We start from the raw sequence: 26,962 nt of genomic DNA, 5'->3' as shown, positions 1-26,962 counted from the left end.
GACTTTCTAGTTACAAAGTCTTGGCCTCATTACTACTACAAGAGTTGGAGATTCTCTTAGTCCTGCGGCTCCTCCTCTCCTCGTTCGCTCTTTTCGAGCTCAGCTACGGCTAAATCGTCGGCCTTCTTGAAAATGAAGCCTGCGATATCGATGAAGAAAGCACTCCATTCTCTAGATTCTTGGATGGACAAGAAGAAGGAGTTAGGAAAGACAGTATTCTGCATGCCTCCTTCCAGATTGCACGGGAAGAGAGGTATTTGGTATGGGACAGGAGAGACTATGGGTCTTTCTTTACCCGCCTCTGCAGATGCCGACTTTGCCAGTTTAGTGGAGGCCTCTAGACGTCACTCCTTAGGTTCGGTCAGAGCGACGTGGAGCACTTCAGAGTTGAACCACTTTCTAAAGGGACTTTTTGTCACTTTAGAGGTGTTCAATTTTCTGGATTGGTCACTCGGAGTTCTGGCCAACAAATCTAAGGATCCGGAGTTTCTGAAGAACCCAGAAATTCTCCATAGCGTCCTGTCCTGCATGGACAAGGCAGTACAGGACGGTTCGGGTGAAGTGGCTTCACTTTTTGGTGCTGGTCTCCTGAAAAAGAGATCAGTGTATGGTTCCCTTTTATCGAAAGGAGTTTCTCCGAGCCAGAGGACTGCCTTACTGTTCGCCCCTCTATCAGATCATCTGTTTCCTTCTCAGTTAGTCAAGGATATATCTCGCTCACTAATGAGAAGGCGGCGCAGGACCTACTTACGCAAACGTCCAAGAAAGGACGACCGGTAGTGGCGACGGTTAAGAAGGAATCTCGTCCTACTCAGCAGCCCTTTCGTGGAGGTGCAGCGGCTCGTCCCCCTGCCAGAAAGAAGAGCTCTGAAAAGAGAGGAAGGTCTTCATTTAGGCCCTTCAAGAAATCGAAGTGACTTGTTGCTCCTCCAAGCACCAGTGGGCGCCAGACTCCTGAACTTTGCAGGAGTATGGGCACAAAGGGGAGCCGACCTTTGGTCAGTGTCGGTCCCTGAAGAAGGGATATGTAATCCCCTTCGAAGACAGCCACCCCGCCCACCCCTAACATCTACGCCTCGGGAGCTGTCAGCGAGGTACAGAGACCCGTTAATGCGAAAGACTCTCCTTCAAATGGTGGAGCAAAATGTGGGAAAAGAGGCCATCGAACTTGTGCAGGATCCACACTCCCCGGGATTTTACAATCGCCTTTTTCTAGTACCAAAGGCATCGGGGGGTGGAGGCCAGTTCTGGACGTAAGCGCTCTGAATCGCTTCGTATCAGAAAAAGAGTTTCGTATGGAAACGTCCGCCTCTGTAATGTCAGCGCTTCGTCCAGGAGATTGGATGGTCTCTCTGGACCTGCAAGACGCCTATTTCCACGTTCCCATTCACCATCAGTTCAAAGAAATATCTTCGCTTTGTGATAGGAGACAAGATCTTTCAATTCAGGGCTCTGTGCTTCGGTCTGTCTACAGCCCCACAAGTATTCACCAACCTGATGGCGAATGTAGCAAGATGGCTTCACCTAGAGGGGATAAACATCTCCCTCTACTTGGACGACTGGCTGATCAGGGCCAAGTCGAAGAGTCAGTGCTTGGAGGACTTGGAAGTAACAAGGAACTTGATAGATTCGCTAGGGTTGCTCGTCAACCTCGAGAAGTCACAACTGATCCCCAGCCAGAACTTGGTCTATCTGGGATTCGATGGATTCTCGGGGTTTTCGGTATATCCTTCGCGAGAAGATCAGCTCGAGGTTTGTCGAGAATCTCGAGCTTCTTAGAGAGAAAGAACAGCTCAGCGGAGGATTACCTGAGCCTTTTAGGGACCCTGTCCTCATTGGAAAAGTTCTTCTCGCTAGGGAGACTTCACCTTCGCCCTCTTCAGTTTTTCCTCAAAGAGGTGTGGAGTTGGAAGACGGGTCAACTCTCGGACATCTTCCAACTTCCACAAGAAGTAAAAGATCATCTGAGGTGGTGGATCCCTCAGCTTCAAAAGAACGAAGGCTTATCGCTTGCTCTGCAGAAACCCAGACCAAGTGTTGTTTACCGACGCTTCGGAGTCGGGATGGGAGCGACAAGCTGGGAGCAAGGGAGGTGTCAGGCACCTGGACAAAGGAACAGGTGTCCTGGCACATCAATTGCAAGGAACTTGTTGGCCATACACCTAGCCTTAAAGTCCTTCGAAAAGATAGTCAGAGACGGGGTGATACAGATCAACTCAGACAACACCACGGCTCTGGCTTACATACGCAAGCAAGGAGGCACGCACTCGTTCTCCCTCTATCAGTTGACAAGACACCTGTTACCTGGACGGAAGAAAGAGGCATAACTCTCCTCACAAGGTTTGTTCAAGGGATCAAGAATGTGAGAGCGGACAGACTGAGCAGGAGAAACCAGGTCCTTCCCACAGAATGGACTCTTCACGAAGAAGTGTGTCGAAGTCTTTGGTCCCTGTGGGGGAGACCTCACATAGACCTGTTTGCGACGTTCCTCTCCAAAAGAATAGAGACCTTTTGCTCTCTAGTAGAAGATCCGAGAGCCTTCGCAATAGACGCGTTTCTCATGATTGGTCGGGTGTGGAACGCTGTTACTGCCGTTTCCCACCCCGTTCAAAATAATTGGGGAAGTGCTCAGGAAGTTTGTAGCTTCGAAGAGCACGAAGTTCATACTCATAGCCCCATTTTGGCCAGCCCAGGAATGGTTCACGGAGGTACTGGAGGTGGATAGTGGACTTCTCCCAGATCGCTTCCAAACAGACACGATCTACTCAGACAACCCCACTTCGAGAGGTTTCATCACAACCTCCCAGGTCTCGCTCTCGACTGCCTTTCGACTATCGAAAGACTTGTCAGAGCGAGAGGCTTTTCCTCTGCGAGGCTGCGGGCTCTATCGCTAGAGCCCGCAGAGCTTCATTCGACGAGAAGAGTATACCAGTCGAAGTGGGAAGTCTTTAGGAGGTGGTGTAAGGGTCAGAAGCTGTCCTCCTCCAGTACCTCTATAGTGAATATTGCCGATTTCCTCCTCTTTCTGAGAAAGGAGTCACACCTATCTGTCTCGACAATAAAAGGATACCGAAGCATGCTGTCTTCAGTTTTCAGGAATCGAGGCCTAGACATTGCTAACGACAAAGATCTACACGATCTAATTAGATCTTTTGAGACGTCGAAAGCAGCTACTCCTAGAACACCTAGTTGGAATCTAGACGTGGTCCTGAAATTCCTTTCATCGGACAAATTCGAACCTTTACATTCTGGCGTCCTTCCGCGACGTCACTAGGAAATGCTTGTTCCTGGTGGCTCTCGCTACAGCCAAGAGGACGAGCGAATTACACGCTCTGGATTCCACGGTGGGGTTCAAAGGAGATGCTGCCATCTGTTCTTTCCAGACAATGTTTCTGGCAAAGAACGAAAACCCATCAAAACCTTGGCCCAGAAGTTTTGAGGTAAAAGGCCTATCTAACCTGGTAGGCAGAGAGATAGAGAGATCTCTCTGTCCAGTGAGAGCTCTTAAATACTATTTAGAGAGGAAGAGACAGATGGGAGCTTGTCAACAAGGTCTTTGGTGTGCAGTGAAGAACCCCAAACGACTCATGTCCAAGAACGCCTTGGCTTTCTTTGTGAGAAGCGTTATTACGGACGCTCACAAGAACTGCTCTGAGGCATCCTTCGGTCTTCTAAAGGTCAAGACGCATGAAGTAAGAGCAGTAGCAACGTCTTTGGCGTTCCAAAAGAATATGTCTCTGAAGAATATCATCGAGACTACATATTGGAGGTGCAATTCAGTGTTTGCATCTCATTATCTGAAGGACGTGAGAGTGACCTATGAGAAGTGCTTCTCGCTAGGTCCTTTTGTATCAGCAGATACAGTACTGGGTCTTGGAGCAAAGACTGATCCTTAATTTTGTGTTTTTTATCGTACATAAACCCTCTTGTCAGATATGTGCTTGGTTTTCTAGTAGCAAGCTCACTACTGTCGCACGGGAGCAGAGTGTCATTGCTGGTAGGGGATCAAGGGTATGTATGACTAGTAGGGGAGTACAAAATTTTTTTTTTTTGTATATTTTGTAATGAAAGTATAATTATGTTTCGAGTTTTTTTTTGGTTGTTTGTGAGGAGTTCGGGGATAACTCCTTACAATCTTAGAACTAACATGGATGTTAGGATCAGGTGATCGGGATCGGTTTTGTGCTCCTTGAACAAGGTGTATTGTCATGTTAGTGGAATAGCACCCAATGACAAAGGCCTTTAGGCTCTGCCGAGTAAGTGGATAAGACCCCATTGGCAGACCCACAAGAACTCTTTAGCCATAGATCATTATCTCGCTGAGGCCTCTTGAGGCTAAGCAGACTCCAAGGCAGTAGCCGCGAAGTCTTCAGCCTAATAAGGTAGGAACCAAGGTTTATAAATACCTACAACATATGTTGTTTACCTGTCTATTTCAGTAGTTAGCTGTCTCTTACCCACCACCAATGGGTGCTAATCAGCTAAGTATATATTTGGCAGGGAATTGAATGTATAAAAATGATATTGTCATGTTACAATAAAAGTTTTATACATACTTACCTGACAGATATATACGATTAATAGCCCACCCAGCCTCCCCGCAGGAGACAGGTGGAAGAGAAGAATTCTGATTAGAAAACGGGGATGGTTCCTAGTCCTGCCACCCAGGGCAGGGCGGTAGATCACCTGACCTACCTGTAGCGTGTGCCGCGAAATTTGAAATTCTGTCGGAGACGACGGAGCTAATAGCTAAGTATATATCCTGTCAGGTAAGATGTATAAAAACTTTATTGTAACATTGGACAATATCATTTTTATGTTAACATGAACTTGAGTTAAATTTAATGGGTTAGTAGAGTTAAATTTAATGGGTTAGTATATATTAAAAAGTTTTTACTATATCCCAGTTTTAAGTTATTGAAACGAGTTCTGGAAATAATTTCTTTTCAGGATGGTTCCAACTTGGCACCAACACAGCGAGCATACCATGTTGAAGAGGTTAAATCTAATTCTTCTTAGCTATAGACAAGAAATACTATTAGCTCATCAGATTCACCCAGTTGTATCCCGTCTCTGTGACCCCATAGAGGGAACAGATGCTGCAAGAATAGCAGAATGTTTTTTAGGTAGGTTTTTCTCCATTAAAATTTATCCCTTTCCACGTCACATGTACTTTTATTTATTTGTATGTAGTGATGTAACTTATAACTAGACACTTTCTTAATCTTAAGTTTTACCAAAGTGACTTACCAAGCAATTACATACCTGAAAGCTTCCTACCAGGGTAGTCCAAAATTCAAATTTGACGGTGGCGCCAACATCAGTATTGTAAGTGAACAGGATCCACCCACTTTTGGGATCACCAGGTACATCTTAGCAGAAAGCTAACAATTTGTTTTCTGCTGGCTCCCGATCAACATTGTGGATTTTGGACATCATCTTCATCACTTTTCGCTGTATTTTCCAGTTGTTATTGGTGAAGGTATCCATTTTGGTGGTTTTTTTTGGTTAGTTAAACCTGTTACCAGATTAACTTGATCTTTACGAACAGATGTCCGATTCTAGTTCTTCAGGTGTTCAGTTTTATATCAAAGGTTGTAAAACCAGATCAGTTATGATTCTCACACTAAATGTACAAAGTGTAGGGGGCAAGAGTGTACCAGGGGCGTTACATGGATAGAATGTCAAGGGTGGGATCAGTAACAATTGAAAGTGTTTAAATCTCATTCTAAGAAATTAGATAGGAACAGAAAGAGGAGGGGCCCTTAGAGCCAAGATTAGGGCGAGCATAGAAACTACTCCTTTGCTGGTAGAACAGGAATGTAGCACTATTTGTTCCCTTCTTGAGTGCTGCTGTCTCTCCACCCTAGTGCTCCCTCTATTTTCCCACACTCCATTACCAGGTTCCCATGCTTCCAATCTTGACACCATAGCCAGCCCCGTGTCAAGTACAACAAGAAATTTGAATTCTTGGCTAACTCTGTAATGAAATTGGGATTATCAGTTAGAGTATTTGTAGGAAAGTCAACGAGTGTCAGTGCAGTGCCAAGTGTTAGTGCTGTGTCTAAGTAGGTGGCTGTCTGTCCCACCCGTGCTCCTTATGAAGGTCATTATTCTATCCCGCTCCTTGCACCGGGGAGAAGACAAACTGGAGGTCCGAGGGAGTCTGGTGGGATTTGCCCACAGGCAGTCACCGCCGCTGTTGAGCATGTTGTTCTGTCCCTGGCCGCGACAGAACACCACCGGAAAGGCATCTCAGTGAAGTGTCGTCTTCCGACAGGAAAGTGCCAGTAAACATTGTCTAGTTGCCTCTCAACCTCCAAAGAAGCATACATCTCTAGTGGATAGCTCCCCTCCACCTATCAAGAAGTATAGGGAGCATGAGGCAAGTCCACAGCCTTCTTGCAGTTATACTGTCACACCTACATCTTTAGTGCTCTGATCTTTCCTTCATGGGACAGCCCAGAGTTTCTGGGCTCTACTGGTTGCTTGATGCTGGCCCCCAAGCAATCAGACCATTGAAAGCCACCTCTTGCTTCTGAACTTCAGTCAACTCCAGGTGCTCGGTGCCTCACCCGCTACTCTCCTCGTCTCCTGTCTGCGCGGCGATGAAAGGTGGTTGCTTGGCGCCAAAGGTGGGGCTGTGCGGCGCCACCTTCTCCTTCGCCACATACATCTGCTTCAGAGGACCCTTCTTTGGCTCTTGATTATGCGACAACTTAGTGACTGTTAGGTTTCTTGAAGAAGGCTACTGCTTTTTAGAGTGGGGACACCTTGTCGCTTCATTCTTCCAACGAAGAGGGGGACCATGACTCCACTCCCTCTTCAACTTACTCTGGTCAGCCCAAGTATTTTCTGGCCAACTTCCCAGACCTTTTTGAAACAGCACTGCCGACTTCACCTGCTTCAACTTTTGTGATGAGGGAGAAGACGAGTGACAGCTGCCTCCCGAAGTTAGTCCTTAACTCCTCCTCCAAGAGAGTGTTAAGGGAAGTGGATGAGTGGTTGGCTGCCAAAAGGGAGTTAGGCAAGGCTACCTTTGCCTGTCCCCCTTCTAAGCTTTTAAAGAAGAAGAACCGCTTTTATGCCACTGGGGAAGCTCCTTCCTTGGGCTTTTCTGCCTCCTCTCAAAGGAACTTCTCCAGTTTGGTCGATACGACATGATGTGCTGCTTTGGCTTCAGCTAAAGTCGTATTCTCCTCACCAGATGTAGACCACCTCATCAGGAATCTCTTTAAGATTCTAAAGATCTCCAGTTTCCTAGACTGGATGGTGGGAGCGCTGGCCAGCAAAATTGAGGATTATCCTCTTCTGCCGTAGGATTTTGCTATGGATTGGCTGGGTGTCTTGTCCTGCACAGACAAGGCAGTTAGGGATGGCTCAGCAGAACTGGTTTCTCTCTTTTTCCATTGGCGTACTCAAGAAAAGAGAGTTGTGGTGCTTATTTGTTACGAATGGAGTGATGACTACGCAAAAAAAAGTCGGCCCGATTGTTCTCTGTTGGGCAAGTCTCATCTGTTCCCACAGGACAGTCAAGCAAGTGTTTTGTCGGCTCGTCAGCAAGATACCCAAAGGAACCTTCGTCTGCCATTCCAAAGTCTCTCTCCGTTGGCCCTGTTCACCTACATACTGATGGTGTGCCACCACCAAATTTGAATTTTGAACTGCTGTGGTAGGAAGCTTTCAGGTATGTAATAGCTTGGTAAGTATAAGTAAAACATAATTTTTTACATGCAACTTCCCCGGCAGATATATACTTAGCTTATAGTCTCCGATGTCCCCGACAGAATTTCAAATTTCGCGGCACACGCTACAGGTAGGTCAGGTGATCTACCCTCTCGCCACCCAGTGGCGGGACTAGGAACCATTCCCGTTTCCTAATCAGATTTTCTCTGTCACCGGTTCCAATAACACCCGTTGTTGGTTTCTCCTGATTTGGATTTCGTTTTTCGCTTGCCGTGGATCTTTTTGACTGTCTTTTGGTGACGTATTGGATCATTGGCTTGTCATACGCTTTTGTTTACTTTTTATTTGGATTTCCTTTTTATGATTCTCTAATGCGTCAGACGCTAGTACTGTTTTAGAATATGGGCGATGAATGTGACGGAAGACTACCGAAGGGTTCGGTAGATCCTCGCACTTTAGAAGAGTAATTTAATTTTTTGTTTTTTCAAAGGAACTACCACTCTGTTGTGAGACTGTATGCAGTTACTGAATGATAGTCATTAACACGAAACTTTTGACATGAAGATATGATGAAGATCCTTAAGAGAACCTTCATTGTTGAAGTTTGTTTTGTAGTTCTATATATCACATATTAATGAATTGTCTATTAATAAAATCCCCTTGTACTGAATGTGAGATTTTGAATGAGGAAGAAGTCTCTTTCTTCTTATTGAAACAAACAAACGAAGTGAGTTTGATTTATATAATTGTGGCATGAAAGCCGAGATTTGCAGGATGGAATTGCAGTTGCTTGCAATGGAAGGTAAGAGTGCTGTGGGAAGTTTTTTGTGCAGTGTTCCCAGTGAGTGGAGGGGGCGTCTGACCGGCTCTGCATTGCTCCTAGGCCTAGGCCTCTTCCAGACTCCCAGGACCAGGGGAGGAGGAATGTCGACAGCCGCAAGAAGGATGTAGAGCATCTCCAACAGATCCTGTTGATGCGTCCCAGGCTGCCTCGGATCGCCACAGTAAAGGCATCCTAAGGAAGTTTTTTCAGCTTCAGATTCGTCTTCGCCTAGGCGCAGTTTGGAGTTTCGGCTACGGAGTCGCACCCCTTGAAGAGAGCCTGGAAATCGCCTAGAGGAGATGCCTTGGATTCCAGCCCGGAGCGCTTCCCAGAGGATTCTCCTTCAGGCAAGAAGAGAGCCTGAGGATCCCCCGCGTCCTCTCCGGAAGGAGTTCAGGCATCTACGAAGCGGTTCCTAGTAGGCCTCCAGGAACAGTTGTCCGCTCTCGTAGGCTCCTTTTCCAAGGAGGCTTCGCGCAGGAAGGAACGTCTCTCTTTCCCGTCAAGAGCTCTTGTAAGCATCCTTTGTCAAGCTTGCTCCTCTTCTGATAGGGCGCTTCTCCAGGTAAGCTCTCGACTTCGAGTAGGCACTCTACTCTTGACAGGGAGATCCTGTCCTAGCAGGCGCTCTTCTCCTGATAGGCGTTTCTCGTCCAGGCGCCCTCGTCGGAAGGAGGATCCTCCCCTTCCAGGATCCCAACGCATCATAGGCGCTCTTCTCCGCACGTCGGGTGCTCGTCTTCTAGCAAGCGCCTCTCCTCTGACAGGTGCCAGGATCCCAGCAGGATTCTCTCTCCTGCTAGGTGCTTCTTCGTTGTACGAACGCCTTTCCTGACAGGGCGCCAGGATCCCAGCAGGATCCTGTCTCCTGCTAGGCGCTCTCCAGTGAATAGAAGCTCCTCTTCTGGATCTCTCCTGTGGCCAGGCGCCAGGCTAGCAGCAGGCGCCTTTTCTCCTGTAGGCGTCCTTCTTCGGACAGAAAAGCATCTACTACGTGGAGGACTGCGCGGCCGGGTGGGATCTTTGGGTCCTACCTGGCGTAAACCCAGTCATTGAGGAGGATCCTGCCCCATCCTCGATTTCTACGGGAATCGAGAGAACCGAACCACCAACCGATGATCGTCTAACGAAATTCGGGTCGGGGTTTCGCCGAGTGCATTAGATTCTTTGGAATTTCTAGCACTCGCAGTGTTCGAGTTTTTACAATCTCTTAACACTTAAGCGAAACCATGGTCCAAAGTGAGCTAGACGAGAATCCCAGATAATTATTACGATATTCGGGAACCTCGCCAAATGCTCGAATTCTTGGAATAGGTTCTGTCGTGTAAGTGGGTTGGCCCCCCATTGACAAGATCCAAAAGGTTCTGTCATGTAAGTGGGTAAGCCCCCATTGACAAGATCTGTAAAGGTTCTGTCATGTAAGTGGGTAAGCCCCATTGACAAGATCCAAAATGGCTTTGTCATGTAAGTGGGCTAGTCCCCATTGACAAATATCCTAATAAGGTTCTGTCGCGTAGTGGGTAAGCCCCCATTGACAAGATCCAGAAAAGCTCTCAGTCATAGGTCACTACGTCGCTGAGGCTCTTGAGGCAAAGCAGACTCATAGACAGTGTCCATGAAGTCTTCTGCCCAATAAGACAAGAAGCTTGAACTGTCGTCTTCAGGTTACTACTGTTCACAATTGAAGCTTTCCTTCGGGAAAGACTTCTACTTCATCTCTTGACTAGAGAACGAAGGCGGTCAATCTCCAGTCCTTCTCTCATTCCTCGTAGGGAAAAGAATGTAGGATGGAGGTAGTCTTACAGAAAACCTACAAAAATACTATGTATTTTACCTTCGTGACATGATTCTGTTAAGCAGTTGAACTGTCCGGGGTGTAGGCGCATATCGTAGTTATCCTAATTGAACTGCTAATTGGGGCTCCCTGCAACCTCCCACGAGTTACCAGTTTCGATTTTAGATACTTATGGTATTGTCACGACAACACCAACTCAGCTTTTGTATTTGCCGAAATCCGTTTTCGCTTAAATATAATTGCTCGAGCTTATTTTTATCCTTCGTGGAATGGATTACATGGCAACTCAGGATGACAAGTCGGCGAGAGCTAACGGTGTATGAGTCTGCTGCCACTGCGATAACAGCTCAGTACCAGCTGGCTCTCCGAGATGCACGGTCGGTTGCTTCTCTCTCCCCTGCAATGATTGGCTACCAGCTGGCACTCCGAGATGCACGGTCGGTTGCTTCTCTCTCCCCTGCAATGATTGGCTGCCGAACCGTATCTCTGCCCAACAATCACGGACTTAGGTCTCTGATTAACGGGGATTCTCGCATACATGAATGACCATCTACTGCTGTGTATGCTCGGTTTCATCGCCTTCGACATAGCGAGAAATTTTTCAACAGAGATATCTCTTGGATTCTTTCTTTTTTCTGTTTACCACACTGTAGCAGAAGTCTGTACTAGTCTACCGCTGGATCGCACTGCGATAATGCGGAATGTTTTTTCTTCAGACATCGGAGTTTGTCTTCAAAAATATCTCGTATTCGTAGGTGTGCAATTGTTCATTGTTCACCCCAAATTAACAGATGTATTGGAAGACATCGCCTATTCCCAGGCCTGACAGCTCTGCTTCCAAATGTTCAACCCATGAGAAGCAGTTCTGCGGGCAGTACTTCCCGGGGTTTTTCTTTATGAAAAACCGCCCCGCTTTCATAGCAATTACGACTTCACCGGACAGCAATGAAATAGAGGTTAGCGTTTTCAGTCATTGGTAAGCACGGGTTTCAGAATCTTGAGAATCTTTCTCTCGATTTGACTGAAGAGTATGTTGCATTCTCTGTCCTCCTTCGTCTTCTACGGCATATAGTGTTGTTTCTCCTTAGCGGAGATTCAACTACTATGAGAATGCTTACCATCAGGAACCTCGGTCTCTAGAAGGCAGTGACTTTCACCTGTTGGGCACATGCCTTAACAGAATCATCACTCGGCATCCGGCATCGGTGACAAATGAATATACGTGATGGTCTCTCGGCCTAACCCTTCAGAGGCGAAGGTCACATGACTTGCTCGGATTCTTGGACAACTTACCTCGATACCGAAAGCAGTCAGTCGGCAGCTGTCAGAGCGCCGGGGTCAGTTACGAACTACGGTGTAGACTTAGTTCGAGTGTACTAAGAACTTCGCTGCGGGACACCTTACCCGAGCCTGTGGAAGGGGTAAAAAGGAGCTGAATTGGTGGTTTTCCCCACTCAGAATGAACAAGGGCTTGTCTCTTCTAAAAAGCCGAACCGCACCTAGTGTCATTCTCAGAAGCCTCAGAGTCGGGATGGGGAGCAACACTAGGGGCAAAAGAAGTGCCATGGCACCTGGAAGGGGGACCAGGTGAACTGGCAGAAGTCAGAGGCTCGGTGGTCCAGGTCAACTCGGACAACACCACGGCTCTGGCATGTATAGGAAACAGGGAGGGACTCATTACGTCTCCCTGTATGGAACAGCAAGAGACCGGTTGCTGTGGGCAGAGGAGAGAGAAATTACACTTCTCACCAGATGTTCAGGGAGAGAAGAACGTAAGGGCGAACCTGCTGAGTAGGAGAGATCAAGTCCTCCCCACAGAATGGACTCTCCATCAAGACATTTGCCAGATGTTATGGAGCCTTTGGGGCAGACCACACATAGACCTTTTTGCCACGAATTAGAACAAGAAACTGGACAACTTTTGCTCCTCCATTTCGGATCCAAGAGCAATAACGGTAGACGCACTCCTTCTAGACGTGGACAGGGATAGACGGCTACGTGTTTCCCCCATTCAAGATTTTTGGGAAGTATTGTGAAAGTTCATCCCCTCAACAGGAATGAAACTAACTCTGGTCGCTCCCTTTTTCGCCTGCTCAGGAATGGTTCACAGAGGTACTGGAATGGACGGTGGACCTCCCCAGATCTCTTCCCCTCAGGAGAGACCTGCTCAGACAACCCCACTTCGACAGATTTCACTAAAACCTCTTGCTCTCTGCCTGACTACCTTCAGACAATCGAGAGATTTGTCAGAGCGAGAGGCTTTTCCGCGCAAGGCTGCTAGCGCGATCGCCAGAGCCCGCAGGTCATCAACCTTGCGAGTCTACCAGTCAAAGTGGGAGTGTTTCGGAGATGGTGCAGGACGAAGAAATTATCCTCATCCAATACCTCTGTGACCATAATTGAACAGGGGACCTAAATATCGCAGAGGATAAGATCTGCATGATCTTATAAGATCTTTTGAGACGATAAGAATTAGTACTCTAGACTGTCTAGTTGGAACTTAGATGTGGTTCTCAAGTTCCTAGTATCGGACAAGTTCGAACCCCCTCACAGGCGTCCTTCAGGGACCTGACTAGAAAGTCTCTGTTTCTTAAAGCGCTGGCGACTGCTAGAAGAGTTAGCGAGCTTCAGGCTCTGGATGCTAGAGTAGGGTTTAAAGGAGAGTCGGCAATCTGCTCTTTAAACCTTGGTTCTTAGCAAAGAACGAGAATTCCTCCTAAAACCTGGCCGTTGAAGTTTTGAGGTCAAAGGGCTCTCACCCTTAGTGGGAAGAGAGATAGAGAGATCCCTGCCCTGTCAGGACCCTTAAATTCTACCTGGAAAGAAGAAAAAAGAAGATTAAGGGCAACCCTAAAGAGTCTCTGGTGTTCTGTCAGAGATCCCAGAAGACCCACTAAGAACGCTCTGGTGTTCATTATGAGGAACGTCATAACAGGCGCATGCGACGTGCGATGATGAACAGTTTAAACTCCTTAGAGTTAAAACACATGAAGTAAGGGCCATTGCAACATCTCTGGCGTTCAGGAAATAGGTCGCTGAAGAATATTGTAGCCTGTACATACTGGAGATGCAACTCAGTGTTTGCTTCTCTCTACTTGAGAGACGTGAGAGTGACTTACGATAAGTGCTTCTCGTTGGGGGCCCCTACGTATCTGCAGTTTCAGTGCTGGGACAGGGAGCTGACACTAATCCTTGTTAGTTCAGTTTAATTTAATTCTAATTTGGTGTTGTGCTTTTATATTTGTTTGAAAGAGGGTTAAGTGGTAACCCCTTTTCAATTGTTAGCTCTAACACGGGTTTAGAGTTGGTCAGGTGGTCGGGATGGTTTTGTGCTCCTTGATAGTGCCAGAGGCAAAAGTTTTGTCATGTAAGTGGGTTAGCCACCATGGACAAAGATCCTAACAAGGTTCTGTCATGTAAGTGGTAAGCCCCCATTGACAAAATCCAGAAGAGCTCTCAGTCATAGTCACTACCTCGCTGAAGCTCTTGAGGCAAAGCAGACTCATAGACAGTATCCATGAAGTCTTCTGCCCAATCAGGTAGGAACCAAGGTCTTTGACCTACATCATGTGTTGTTTCCTGTTTCTATTTTTATTATTTAGCTGTCTCTTACCCTCCACCAAGGGTGCCAATCAGCTAAGTATATATCTGCCAGGGAAGTTGCATGTACAAAAATGATATTCTTATGATACAATATAGTTTTGTACATACTTACCCGGCAGATATATACGATTAATGGCCCGCCCAGCCTCCCCTCAGGAGACAGGTGGAAGAGAAAATCTGATTTGGAAACGGGAATGGTTCCTAGTCCCGCCACCCAGCGGCGGGAGGGTAGCATCACCTGATCTACCTGTAGCGTGTGCCGCAAAATTTGAAATTCTGTCAGGGACGTCGGAGACTATAGCTAAGTATATATCTGCCGGGTAAGTATGTATACAAAAACTTTATTGTATCATAACAATATCATTTTTATCATAAAAATGTCATGTTTATATTATAGGACTAGATCCATCTGGATATCGTGCATCAAGACAATACGGACAGGCAGAAGAGGAGAGGATGCTTCATCATCACTAATATCAGATGAGGAAAGATATCGCTTGTGTGAAAGATTCTCTTTCAAGTGTCCTTCATTTAACTTTGACACAATTATTACTATGGACTCTCCTTTCTCAGGTGTGGTAAGTTGGACATTTTGATTTCTCCTTTGAAAAGTGCATAAAACAAGTTAATCAGCAACTTTGACCGTAAATACTAACCGTGAACAATTTTCTTTTTTCTGGTTGGATGCCACCTATTTTATGTTTGCTACAACACTGTTTACACTATTCCCTCTCTTTTGTGAAGTAGTTGTTTTTAATAGGCATTATGATGTGAAAAAAACTTTACAGACAGTCCACAGTTATCAGTGAGGGTTCTGTTCACAGGGGAGCCAATAAGCTAAAACTGCCATTAACCGAAACTCATCCGATTTATGGTTCCAATAACCGGCTGTCAGTGCCATAAGCACCTCTGTTGGTATGTTATGGTGCCATAACTCTATTATTGGTGTCTTACGGTGCCGATAACCAGAACTTGGCCCGTTATGGTGCCATAAATCGCCGATTTTATGCCGCTAAACAAGCCTCATAAAACTCTTGCCTTGCCATTACGGAGTCCGTCAATAACTGGGGACTGTCTGTATTAAGGTGGTACTTGTGTTGGTTGAGTAAATTTCCATATACAGTGGACCCCCCATATTCGCGTTCTCCAGATTCGCGGACTCACACATTCGCGGATTTCTCTCAGGGAACGTTTCCCTGCATTATTCGCGGAAAATTCACGCATTCGCAGTTAATTTTCTACGATAAAGATCCCAACAAATTCCTGGTTTTTTTGATGAATTTCATCATAAAAGCCACATTTTTGTGATAAACTATTAAAAGAACCATGTATGAAAATTTTTAGTGGGGTTTTCTTGAGTTTTAACTAACAAAATAGGCTGTTTTTAGCATTTTTATAGGGGTTCCAAACATTCGCGGGTTCTAACTATTCACGGGGGGGGTCTGGTACGCATCCCCCGCGAATACTGTATATTTATTTGTCCTCTGTGGAATATTTTAAAGATTAAAAAAATAGTCGAAAAGCATTGTTGACTTGAATTCATTTTATTACAACCCCACAAACCTTACATGCCCATATTTGTGGTACAAATGTTCCCAGGATCACCAGGCCTCAGTTTGTTACTCTTAAAGGAAAGTAGTCTCACCATCACCATCCATGCAGCCTCTGAATCCACAGACATGTTTGATTCAATAACTCCACCTGATGTAATCCCAAAATTTGAGTTAATGACCTGTGGGTCATTTGTGTCTCATCAGGAGAGGAAGCAAGAGCTGTCTTCAAAGCTTAGAAATTCAGAAATCTGTAAAAAAAAAAGTTTACATTTATGCCCTAGGATCTCAAAGACCAGAAAAAGTTTAGAGTGACAACATTCCAAACTTCTTGTAGTATTGAGAATCAGATGAAGAATATTCACGTACAGTCTTCTCATTAATAAAAGTATTTGATAATTTAGGCATTAAAAAAATCTCAAAAATGTACAGTAATCTCCTGTATCTAGATTAATACATCCAATGCACTGCCCAGCAAATGGAAATTTCTGGATATGATAAAAAATACTCTACAGATGTAAAACAGCAACATAATATCCTCAACCTCTCTACCTTTTCAATACCACAGAACCATATACACTGCATATGCTTATATACAGCAAACAACACACTTAGTATACGTACTTATAAACAGCACAATACTGTATGCTGCATTATATTGCATATAAAATTATAAAAACTACTTATGTGGGCACCAGAGAAAGAGAAAGGAAAACAAACAACAACATGATGCATACATGTACATATGTGCATACATACATGTATGCAACACAAGCTAATTTTATATTGAACAGGTAGCTGCCATTTTTTGTGCAGAACTTTTTCAAGGTGTATTACAGCAATACGTATTGCTATTCATTTTGTATATGACATACAGAAATTTATGAAATCTTTATGCCATCTGAGACATCATTTAACCCTTTTAAACGCCGATTGGACGTATTTTACGTCAACATTTTTTTGTCTCTCTGGTGCCGACTGGACATATTTTACGTCGACTAACACAAAAGATTTTTAAAAAATTCGCAGGGGAAAAAAAATACTTTTAGGCCTACCAGCCAAAACTCTTGAAATCACACACGCCTTGGGGATGCTGGGAGTTCACAGATCAAGGTGTTGTTTTGTTTACAATCGTTACGCAGGCGCGTATGCGAGAATTTCTTTCGTTGCCGCACTAAAAGTATCTGTGACACATCTCGGAAATTATTTCGTCACTTTGACATAATTTTTGTACCATTTTAAATTAGCCGTTACATGGAGTATTATATTGAAAATGTGCGATTTTTATGTAGAATACAACAAAAAAATACTCATGATTGTAGCTTTTATCAGTTTTGAGATATTTTCATATGAAAACGATAAGTGCCAAAATTTCAACCTTCGGTCAACTTTGACTGTACCGAAATGGTCAAAAAACGCAATTGTAAGCAAAAACTCTTATATCTTAGTAACATTCGATCATTTACCTTAATTTGCAACTAATTGGAAGTCTCTAGCACAATATTTCGATTTATGGTGAATTTATGAAAAACATTTTCTTTAACGTCCACGCAGTAAACTCTTCCGAAAAAAATCATACATGCGATTGTGGTAATGTTTGCACCATTTTAAAATTAGCCATTACATGGAGTATTATATATGAAAATGTGCGCATTTTTATGTAGAATACAACAAAAAAAATACTCATGATTGTAGCTTTTATCAGTTTTGAGATATTTTCATATAAATAACGATAAGTGCCAAAATTTCAACCTTCGGTCAACTTTGACTCTACCGAAATGGTCGAAAAACGCAATTGTAAGCTAAAACGCTTATATTCTAGTAATATTCAATCCTCTACCTTCATTTTGCAACAAATTCGAAGTCTAGCACAATATTTCGATTTATGGTGAATTTCTGAAAAAAAAAACATTTTCTTTATGTCCGCATGGTAACTTCCGAAAAAGATCATACGCGAGTTGTGGTAATGTTTTGCACCATTTTAAATTAGCCGTTACATAAAGGTTTTTATATATGAAAATTGCACAATTTCATGTAGAATACAACTAAAAATATTGAAATATTTGCATATAAATCACGATAAATAGAAAAAAAAAACCACGTTTCCTTTCGGTCAACTTTGACTCTACCGAAATGGTCGAAAAAAACGCAATTGTATAGCTAAAACTCTTACAGTCTAGTAATATTCAGTCATTTATCTTCATCTTGAAACAAATTCGAAGTCTCTAGCACAATATTTAGATTTATGGTGAATTTAAAAAAAAAACTTCCTTCCGCGCGCGGATTCTCCGCCACAAATCTGCTAAATGCGTACGTCACATTCTCGGAATATTTGCTCCAATTTACATTAGGCATTTCATAGAGTTTTATATATAAAAATGTGCGCAATTTTATGTAGAATAAAACGAAAAATAATTGAAGGTTGTAGCTTTTCTAATTTCCGAAATACTTGCATATAAAAAAATATATAAAAAAATTCGACATTCGGTCAAATTTAACTCGTTATATATGGTCGAAAACTGCAATTGTAAGCTAATACTCTTACAGTATAGTAATATTCAATCATTTGTCTTCATTTTGAAAGAAATTGGAAGTCTCTAGGACAATATTTAGATTTATGGTGAATTTTGAAAAAAAATATTTGTTTACGTCCGCGCGTTACGAATTCATGCATTATTTTGTGATAAATATTTTCTGTGTTTGCTTTTATAGTTTTTAACATGTGTTATATCAAAATGATCACAATTTAGTGTACATTACAACGAAAAAAAAATTAAGTTGTTACCTTTAACCATTTGCGCACAGTGCAATTCGAATACAATTATAAATGAAATTTCGTTTTTGCACTATCATATATTGCATTATTATATATAATAATGATAATTTTTTCATTTCTGATGGTTGCATACTAAACTTCAGCCAATGACAAAAAAAGGAGCCAAAAATGAACTCTTAATCTTGAAAACTAAGCGCGCTGTGATTTTTTGAATAAAATATTTTTTCCGCTCCTCGCTCACTCCGAAACACCTCCGGCACGGGAGACAATTTTTATTTTACCGCTTCGGCATTTAATTTAAGGGTTAAACTACTAGAGCTTAGGCTATAGTAAATAATTGTTGGAGACATTTGGTAAATGTGTAAGACACTATATTTACTGATTAACTCCCTTGTATCAATTACAGTCATACCCTGAACTAAGTGAGGTTAGGTTCCAGACCCCCTCACGCAAGGCAAATTTTACATTAGTTTGGCGGCACAATTTCTTAAAAATGCTAATAAATGCTTATTTCTAGAGTTTAAACGCTATATATGACCCTGATCATGCTCCCTAAGTATTAAAACTAACTTTTAAATTAAATTAAAGTTACTGTAATTTCATGTAAATGTTAGCTTAATACATTACCCTTAAAAAAAGAAATAATTGGTTAACGTAAAATATAGGAGTGTGTAAGATTACCTATACTATTTCTCTATCCTTTCTGAATTATCTATATATGTCTTCTCAACCTCTATTATTGAGAACTTCTTTGATTCTGTCTTTTCTCTTTGTTGTAAAATCCCTTTTCTTGAACAGTGTTTTATATTTGGACTAATACAACTCTTAGTTATGCGTCTGTTTTTTAACTGTATTTACAGTTTGTAGGTGGTACGGGTAAAATAAGATCAATCTGAGAATTACTAATAGAGAGAGTTGTCCTTACTTAAGAAAGTGAAATTATTATTTTAGAATTATTACGGAGAGAGAGAGAGAATCAAGTAAGAATCCTTTGACCCACTAGTCAGCATCACTCCCCCATCCTGTCATATTAAGTTGACTTATTTGACAGCTTTACCTTCAAGCTCCTCATCAACAGTTAACAAAAGATGAGGAAAAGAATATTTGTTTATTAAAAATATGTATCACATACAAAAAAAATTTTTAAGTAGTATAGTTCTTCTCTCTCTCTCTCCTCTCTCTCTCTGATTGGGTGGTATTTATAGTGTGGGGTTCCAGGTTGCATCCTGCCTCCTTAGGAGTTCATCACTTTTTTATGAGTTCATCACTTTTCTTACTATGTATGCCATTTCTATGATCACACTTCTGCATGAGTCCTGGAGCTACTTCAGCCTCTAGTTTTTCCAGATTCCTTTTCAGGGGTCTTGGGATCGTGCTTAGTGTTCCTATGATTATGGGTACAATTTCCAGTGGCATATCCCATATCCTTCACATTCTATTTTCAGGTCTTGATTACTATCCATTTTTTCCCTTCTTTCTCTTCAACTCTGGTGTCCCATGGTATTGCAACATCAATAGTGATACATCTTTATTTTGATTTTGTATATTTGCATGTATCACCCTATCTGTTCTGATACCATAGTCCCAGAGGATCTTCGCCTGTTCATTTTCTATCACTCCTTCAGGTTGGTGCTCGTACCACATATTACTGCAAGGTAGCTGGTGTTTCTTGAGCAAGCTCCAGTGGAGGGCTTTTCTTTTTTGCCACTGAATCATGCCTCTTTTTGTTCTGGTTCTGTGCAAGTGCCGGACACTCGCTTGCTACATTGGTTTTATGGTCTCATTTCTTTTTTCGTATTGCACTTCCTACATATGGGAGAGATGTTATTTCCATCTTTCGTTCTGTGAACATACCTGGTTCTTAGGGTCTGATTTTGTGCTGCTGTTATCATTCCTTCAGCTTCCTTCTTGAGCTCTCCCCTCTGTAGCCATTGCCATGTTTCATCACTGGCTAGTTCTTTAGTCTGTCTCATGTATTGTCCGTGCATTGGTTTGTTGTGCCAGTCCTCTGTTCTGTTTGTCATTCTCCTGTCTGTATATTTCTGGGTCTTCATACTACTTTTATCAGTCCTTCCCATGCACTTTTGAGCCACTCGTCTTCACTGGCTTTTCAGATATTGCCCAGATGCTCTGTTCCTCGATGTTGTGAAGTCCTCTATGCTTAGTAGTCCTCCCGCCTCCTTTTGTTTTACGTTTTTTATAGTCTGTCCGTATTTGCTCTTGGGTTTAGTGCTTTGTGTATTGTCATATGTTTCCTAGTTTTCTGGTCTATGCTGCAGAGTTCTGCCTTCGTCCATTCCACTGTTCATGCTCTGTATCTGATTACTGGTACTGCTCATGTGTTTATGACTCTTATCATGTTTCCGGCGTTGAGTTTTGACTTGAGTATCGCCTTGAGTCTGTATAAATTCTTTCCTGATCAGTGCCTTCATCGCTTGTTTTATTATTATTATTATTATTATTATTATTATTATTATTCTTTAATCTTATTAATATTTGAAAATTGAGTACTTATTAGATAAATCATTTATTTATTATAGAAAACAAATAAAAACTATACCATAAATATTCTCTCATCTTAGTAAAAGAGAGAGAATTATTATTTTTATTATTTAATTTATTATACATAAAAGCTTGAAAACATAAATTATATAAAATATTAAACATAACACTTTTGCAGGGTTTCTCGGGGATTTGCAGATGTTCGTATGTCTGTGAAAAACTTGTGTATGACAATAGTTAGTTTCCAATGAAAAGTTTGTCTGTGAATTTGCACAGCCCGAATTGTGCAAGTTTGGGGTATTACTGTAAATAACATTAAGGAATATTAACTTTACCATGCACAGTATTCCAAGTTCATATTTTAGATATGAGCAACCTCCCTCCCCACAATACTCACCCACCGAAAAGCAGTAAACAAAATGATTGGCTTTCAAGTAAGTAACAGTTGCAAAAGCTCCCATGCAGACAAGGGCCCTCTCGACACTCCCAATCAGTCAGCTACTCCACCCCCACAATACCCCTTCTTCAGTATGTTTAAGGCTGTAAGCAGTGTTACCATAGCCCCTTTCTGCCCCCACAGCGTTGTCAGCTGTCCAGTCAAGGATATGTTGTGGTGCTGGGGATCCTTCAGGTAATGTCAAGTTCTGGATATGGTTAAAAAAGTCTAGTATATCTCAGTTTAACCAGACCTCTGAGCTGATTAACAGCTCTCCCAGAGCTGGCCCGAAGGATTAGACTTATATTTACGTTGCAAGGAACCAATTGGTTACTTAGTAACAGGACCTACATCTTATGGGATCCGAACCACATTATATCGAGAAATGAATTTCTAATCACCAGAAATACATTCCCCTGATTCCATGCTGGTTGCAGCTGGGAGGGAATTCAGGTTACCAGGTATGGTGACAACATTGAAATTTATTCCTTGGTAGCGTAAGATTCTGAAATGGTATTTATCAATATTGCAAGGCTTGATTGGTTGAAACAAAGCATGTTCTTTTAACACAAATTAAGGGTTTTATTTTAACCCATTCAACATAAAATGTGTACCCTCCTCCAAGCCCTTCAAATCTCACTGCCTCATATGTGATTATTGGTTAAGAATACCTGAGGATCCATATAATGTATTTTTAGACTATAATCGATATAATGTATTTTTAGACTACCCAATCTTTGTATTTGACAGGTTAAAAACTGGTGGTCCTCAGACTATTAAGAGCAAATATAGAGCCAGCACATTTATGGTTAATGGTTTGGAAGGAAAAATTATAGGGAAGAAATTTAGTTTTGTCTTATTTATTATTAGTACTGTATAGGAAAAAATATAGCTAAAGTGAGCGCTTACTAGACTTTAAATCCTCAGGGAAGTGGGTCCAGTTTGGAAGTTGCATTGAAAAGCTGTCCAAATCCGAAGTGTAAGTTTGCAATCTATTCTCGTACTGCTCCAATTGTCAACAAGCTGAGACAAGATATTAGGAGACATATTACCAAGTACTATGATGTGAGTATTAATTACCATTATTTGTTTTAAGAGCATTCAAGTGGATGCGACTGCTCTTGAATGTTTGATTTTATATTTTTTTACCCTCTGTAATATGTAGTTTTTTATTTAATGTACTGCTTTACTAATATGGTATGCAGTTTTAAAAATTGTACTGCTCTAACAATGTAATACTGTATGCCTTAATTTGAATAACTGAAATTACAATGTACATTTTTCTTCTTTTTAAAGACGTGGTTGATTTGTGAAGACCCAGGTTGCACTAATAGAACCAGACGTATTCCCCTGCCTTTCTCCCGTGGGTTTCCAATATGTAATTTCTGTGAGCGTGGTGTCCTTTTTAGAGAGGTAAGTTTTTATTTTATGATCATTTCTACAGTTCTAGTATTTATGTGATGAGGTTTGAGTACTGTATATGCTGCATATAAGGCAACTTTTTAACCTTAAAATATCCACCAAAATGGGGGGTCATCTCATACACTGAGTATAAAAGCAACCTTAAATCCTGTCAAGAATTTTAATGATAGCAAACCTTGAAGAGTCGATACCTTGCAGCAGTTAACTACCATCACAACTATCAACACTGTAATCAATACAACTGTAATTACAGTAAAAACAATTGGTAATTAAAGTGAATCACTAGTGACAGAACTATCGATGCTGTAAACAAAACAACAGTAGTTACAGTAGGTAATTACCATAATATATGTTAGGATTAGCAAGCTCTCACTTTACCAACTTTATCCATAGTGCCATTATTATAAAGCTATAATATTAGTACATTTTTTTATTGATACTTATTATACAAAATACCCTTTTAACATGGATAGTTAGTTTGAAGTTACTGAAAGGGTAAATCAGTGTAGTCAAATTTTCCTGTTAACAAAACAGCTGTTTGTAGTAACCAGTTTTGCTTGACTTGTGATTGTGAGCCTTGTTGTTTACTAAAGGCTTTATTTCCTTGGTAGTATTTTATAATCAATATAAAGGGTTTTGTGATATTGATAATTCCACATTTATCCTCAATACCGGGATCAGGGTTCTCTCCAGTTTTAAAGGACTACAGGCTTTGAGCATTTGTCGTGATGTTCACCATATATTTTTCCTAAGGGAATTTCTCTCAAAAACAATGTGCATTAAAAACCTCCCATCCGAAAGCATAGTTGCAAAGTACTCTTGTACCTCGAAATGAAAATGGAAGCATGCCTTCGTGTAGGCCGCAGCTGTGAAGAGACGTCATGGCGGTCGCCATGTTTATGACGTCACTGAGCAACTCAAATGCGAAGCCAGCACCCTACCAGAAGTGCAAGGCTGTTGATGTTATTCTCGTAGTCATAGCTACCTGACATTGAAGGCTGCCTTGTTGCCCTATCTGCTTCTATACAGATGGCGACGCATCCGACCGCCATCCAGTGCATGTCAGGATAAAAGGGACATCCATCATGTGGGATCCTGGATGGCAACACAACATTAAACATCAAACAAAAAAAACTGTCCGCTTTTGGGTTGGTTTTCCTGATAAGCCTAACGCCAACCGCACACCTGCATCTTCTCTACCCACGTATTTGGAACGAAAAAAAAGATGCGATGCACGCCTCTCCCCGCAAGGAAAGGAGCACAATTAGTCATAATTATTTCCCAAAGCACTTCCAGACACATTAAAGCTTTGGATCACAGGCAATCCATATGAATATGCAATATTCCCAAGCACAGGTAACGGATTAACCGTACCTTAAGAGTTTCTTCACCTACGACTTACTACAGGAAGAGTACTTCGACGGTTTCCATCGACGTCGAAACCGTCGAAGAAAAATAAGAGGGCATATAACTGCTTCTTGTGATATCCCGGAAGTCTCGCAGCATGAGAAAGCTTGATGTTCACATATCCGGGAATTCCAAGCAACAAATTGAAAACAACAGGGGGCAAACTAAACCGGCTTTAAAAGGACTGAGCAAACCACGTCCTCACTTTAAGGCGGTAAGAAAATAACTGGGGGACGGGGTCACCGAGTTAAATGAGGGGTATGTGGGTGGCCCCACATGTCTCGTGACAAAGCAAAGATGCCAATAGTCCCTTGCGTTCACAATTATTTTAAACTACCGGTTTCCAGCTGGTGCTGAGTATTTATCCTAATATTAAGACCGAAGGTTTATAAGTTATGAAAAATACAAATTAGTTACAAATTGTCATTTTGTAATGGTGAGCTTTGCTAAACATTTAAAAAATCTTGAAGATACTGATTTTTATATAGTTTGACCTGATCTCGGTCATTTGTGGGTTCGGGATATGAAGGAATAAACAGGAGAGAGAGAAGTTTACGTGCATGCGATGTAGGACATTCAAAAATAATAATCGATGAAACGTTTAACACAGGTGTATTCTTCTTAGCTACACAGGTGGCCTTTAACTGCAATTATCAGTTAACTATGCTAGTGCACAAATGGACGGCAGGTTAGACTGTTATTGACACTTCATTGTGACACTCGTCTTTGTGTGGCGGTTGACGGGAACGCGGGGCACTGGCTGGGCACTCGTGTCTCGGCCCAGTCTGTCTGTACTGTATGCGACCCGCTGACGAACTCCTCTGACCGGTAGTCCGGCCTGTTTCAAAATACCCCCTTCACACAGCATTGTTATGCAAGAAGCTGATTGGTTATTCTGGCTCCTTAGGACACAAGGGGCCAATCACGAAGGGATAAAGAGATGCATGGCACTCTTTGAACTGCCCAAGCGACGCTAACTTGTAACGTCTTTGGCGGCTCGACTTGTTTGTTTTGTACCACCACACACAGTGCCACTTTATAACGGTTTTCACGGGACTTCAGACTATCACGCAAGAAGGCATATTCAAAACTGTATCGACTCAGCTCGTTTTTGGTACAGTAATTCCAATAATTTATTGATTTTATTTATGTACCAAACTAACATGCATCAATTGATAATGTTTATTTTAATTGAATAAATCGGGTCGTCTTGTATGGCAACATACCTCTAAACCTATATTTTTACATGAAAAATAGAAAGTTGTCTTATATGTGGGGCATTTATGGTAATTAAATCTCAGTCCTTTATATTAAGTTAAAATTTTAATGTTCTTACATACGCTTTTCAGTATTATATTTTAAATTTGTTAGTTTTTTTATGTACTGTATGTATATAAAGATGTTTTTATCTCATTGTTATATGTTTGTGCTGTGCATTTAAAGTAGGTTTTTGTCTGTTGACTGTAAGTGTTTTTTATTTTTTCTAGTATACTGACTCCAGCTCTACAAGCAGATGTGTTTCTATGACTACATCTTTGACTTTGCTAAGGCCTGTCACAAACACAAAGACGAAAGTAAGTATTCTTAAGCCTTCGTTGTGTTACCTACCAAACAGTTATAGTTTTTCATTTATATTTACTGTCCTCCACCACTTAACCATCAATGGAAGTATGTATACCTTATAGAGTAACAATAACAGGTTTGAGTATCAATATTATGTGCCATCAAATTTGAAGAATTTGAGAAATGTGGTGGGAAAGAGGTTTCCATTACTTCATTAGCCCATGATTTACTTAATGGCCAACAACTTATAGACTTGGCTTAGTTAGCTGCAACCTTCTAGGCATCTCATGAGTCACTTGTGTACTTGACTTCAAGGGGGCCTGTAGCTCTCACATGACATCTTTTTATATATTTGCTCATGAATAGACCCAGGGGTTTGTTGGTTTTTAGTTCTTATCTTTTATGATAGTATGTCAATTGTAATTGTAATTTTGCAAAGGAAAACTGGTTTTGACATAAGAAAAGCCTATTTTTTGGTAGTTACTGTTGAGTCCTCAGGGAGTTACCTTTTCCATGGTCTACCCAGAGCTCCATGGTGACCAGACTACTGTCAAAGGATTCTCTTTTAGCTAGTTTTTGGTTTTTGGCTGGTACTGTTTCATCAAGATAAACTTTATAAATGGACTCAGGATAAGAGGGTACTTTCTCTTATCCTCAGCGAATGCTGAACCCAGTTACCTACATAAAAAAAAAACCTGCAAGAGGTGGTTATGCATGTGCGCCCTCATATTTTTTTACATGCTACCAAAAACGGACCAAAAAGCCATTACTTTCTGATGGTCATTGCGGATGATCCCTTACCCAAATTCCATGTCTTTTCGTCAGGGAATAGGGAGAGATTTGAGGACTCAACAGTGACTATCATAAAGGGATTTTGACAAAGGAAAAATCTATTTCTGGGCAGTGACTTGTGTCGCCCAGTGAAATATTCCTATGCACTCATTTCTAAGGTATAAATATTGCTAAATATACGAGAGAAAAAAGCTACATTGGATTATACCAGAATAAATCTGGTTCGCTCACCCCTATATAGGGTGTCGGTATAAAAACTGGGGCGAGTGAAACCACTACCAGAGGTCATCTGCCATTTATTCTCTTCCTTTGTCAATTCCCATGTTCCAAAGAGGAGCCGTACCAAAGCCATCTACTGCCCCCACTACTGCTACAACTAGCGCCTCGATTGTCATTCCTGAAAATAGCACCCAAGCTTGGGCTACAGGGTGAGGACATCAGGGGTGGGTTCACTGGGCGACGCAGGTCACTGCCCAGAAATAGATTTTTCCTTTGTCAAAATCCCTTTTCTGGGCCTAACCTGTGTCGCTTCGTGAAATACTAGTAACAGAGAATAGAAAGCACAAGCTTGGACAAAAACACCTACAAGGCTACTGGAAGGGAGAAA

General features: G+C 42.0%; 1 pseudogene; it reads left to right on the top strand.

Annotated features, from left to right (window-relative positions):
- LOC135206594 (DNA polymerase alpha catalytic subunit-like) overlaps positions 1-26,962 on the top strand; it is a 127,944-nt pseudogene that overhangs the window by 86,497 nt on the left and 14,485 nt on the right.

Source organism: Macrobrachium nipponense, chromosome 31, assembly GCF_015104395.2.
Source record: "Macrobrachium nipponense isolate FS-2020 chromosome 31, ASM1510439v2, whole genome shotgun sequence".
In the NCBI taxonomy this organism is placed as follows: Eukaryota; Metazoa; Arthropoda; class Malacostraca; order Decapoda; family Palaemonidae; genus Macrobrachium; species Macrobrachium nipponense.
Note: the sequence above shows the minus strand (reverse complement) of the source record. Positions and strands in the feature narration are given on the sequence as shown.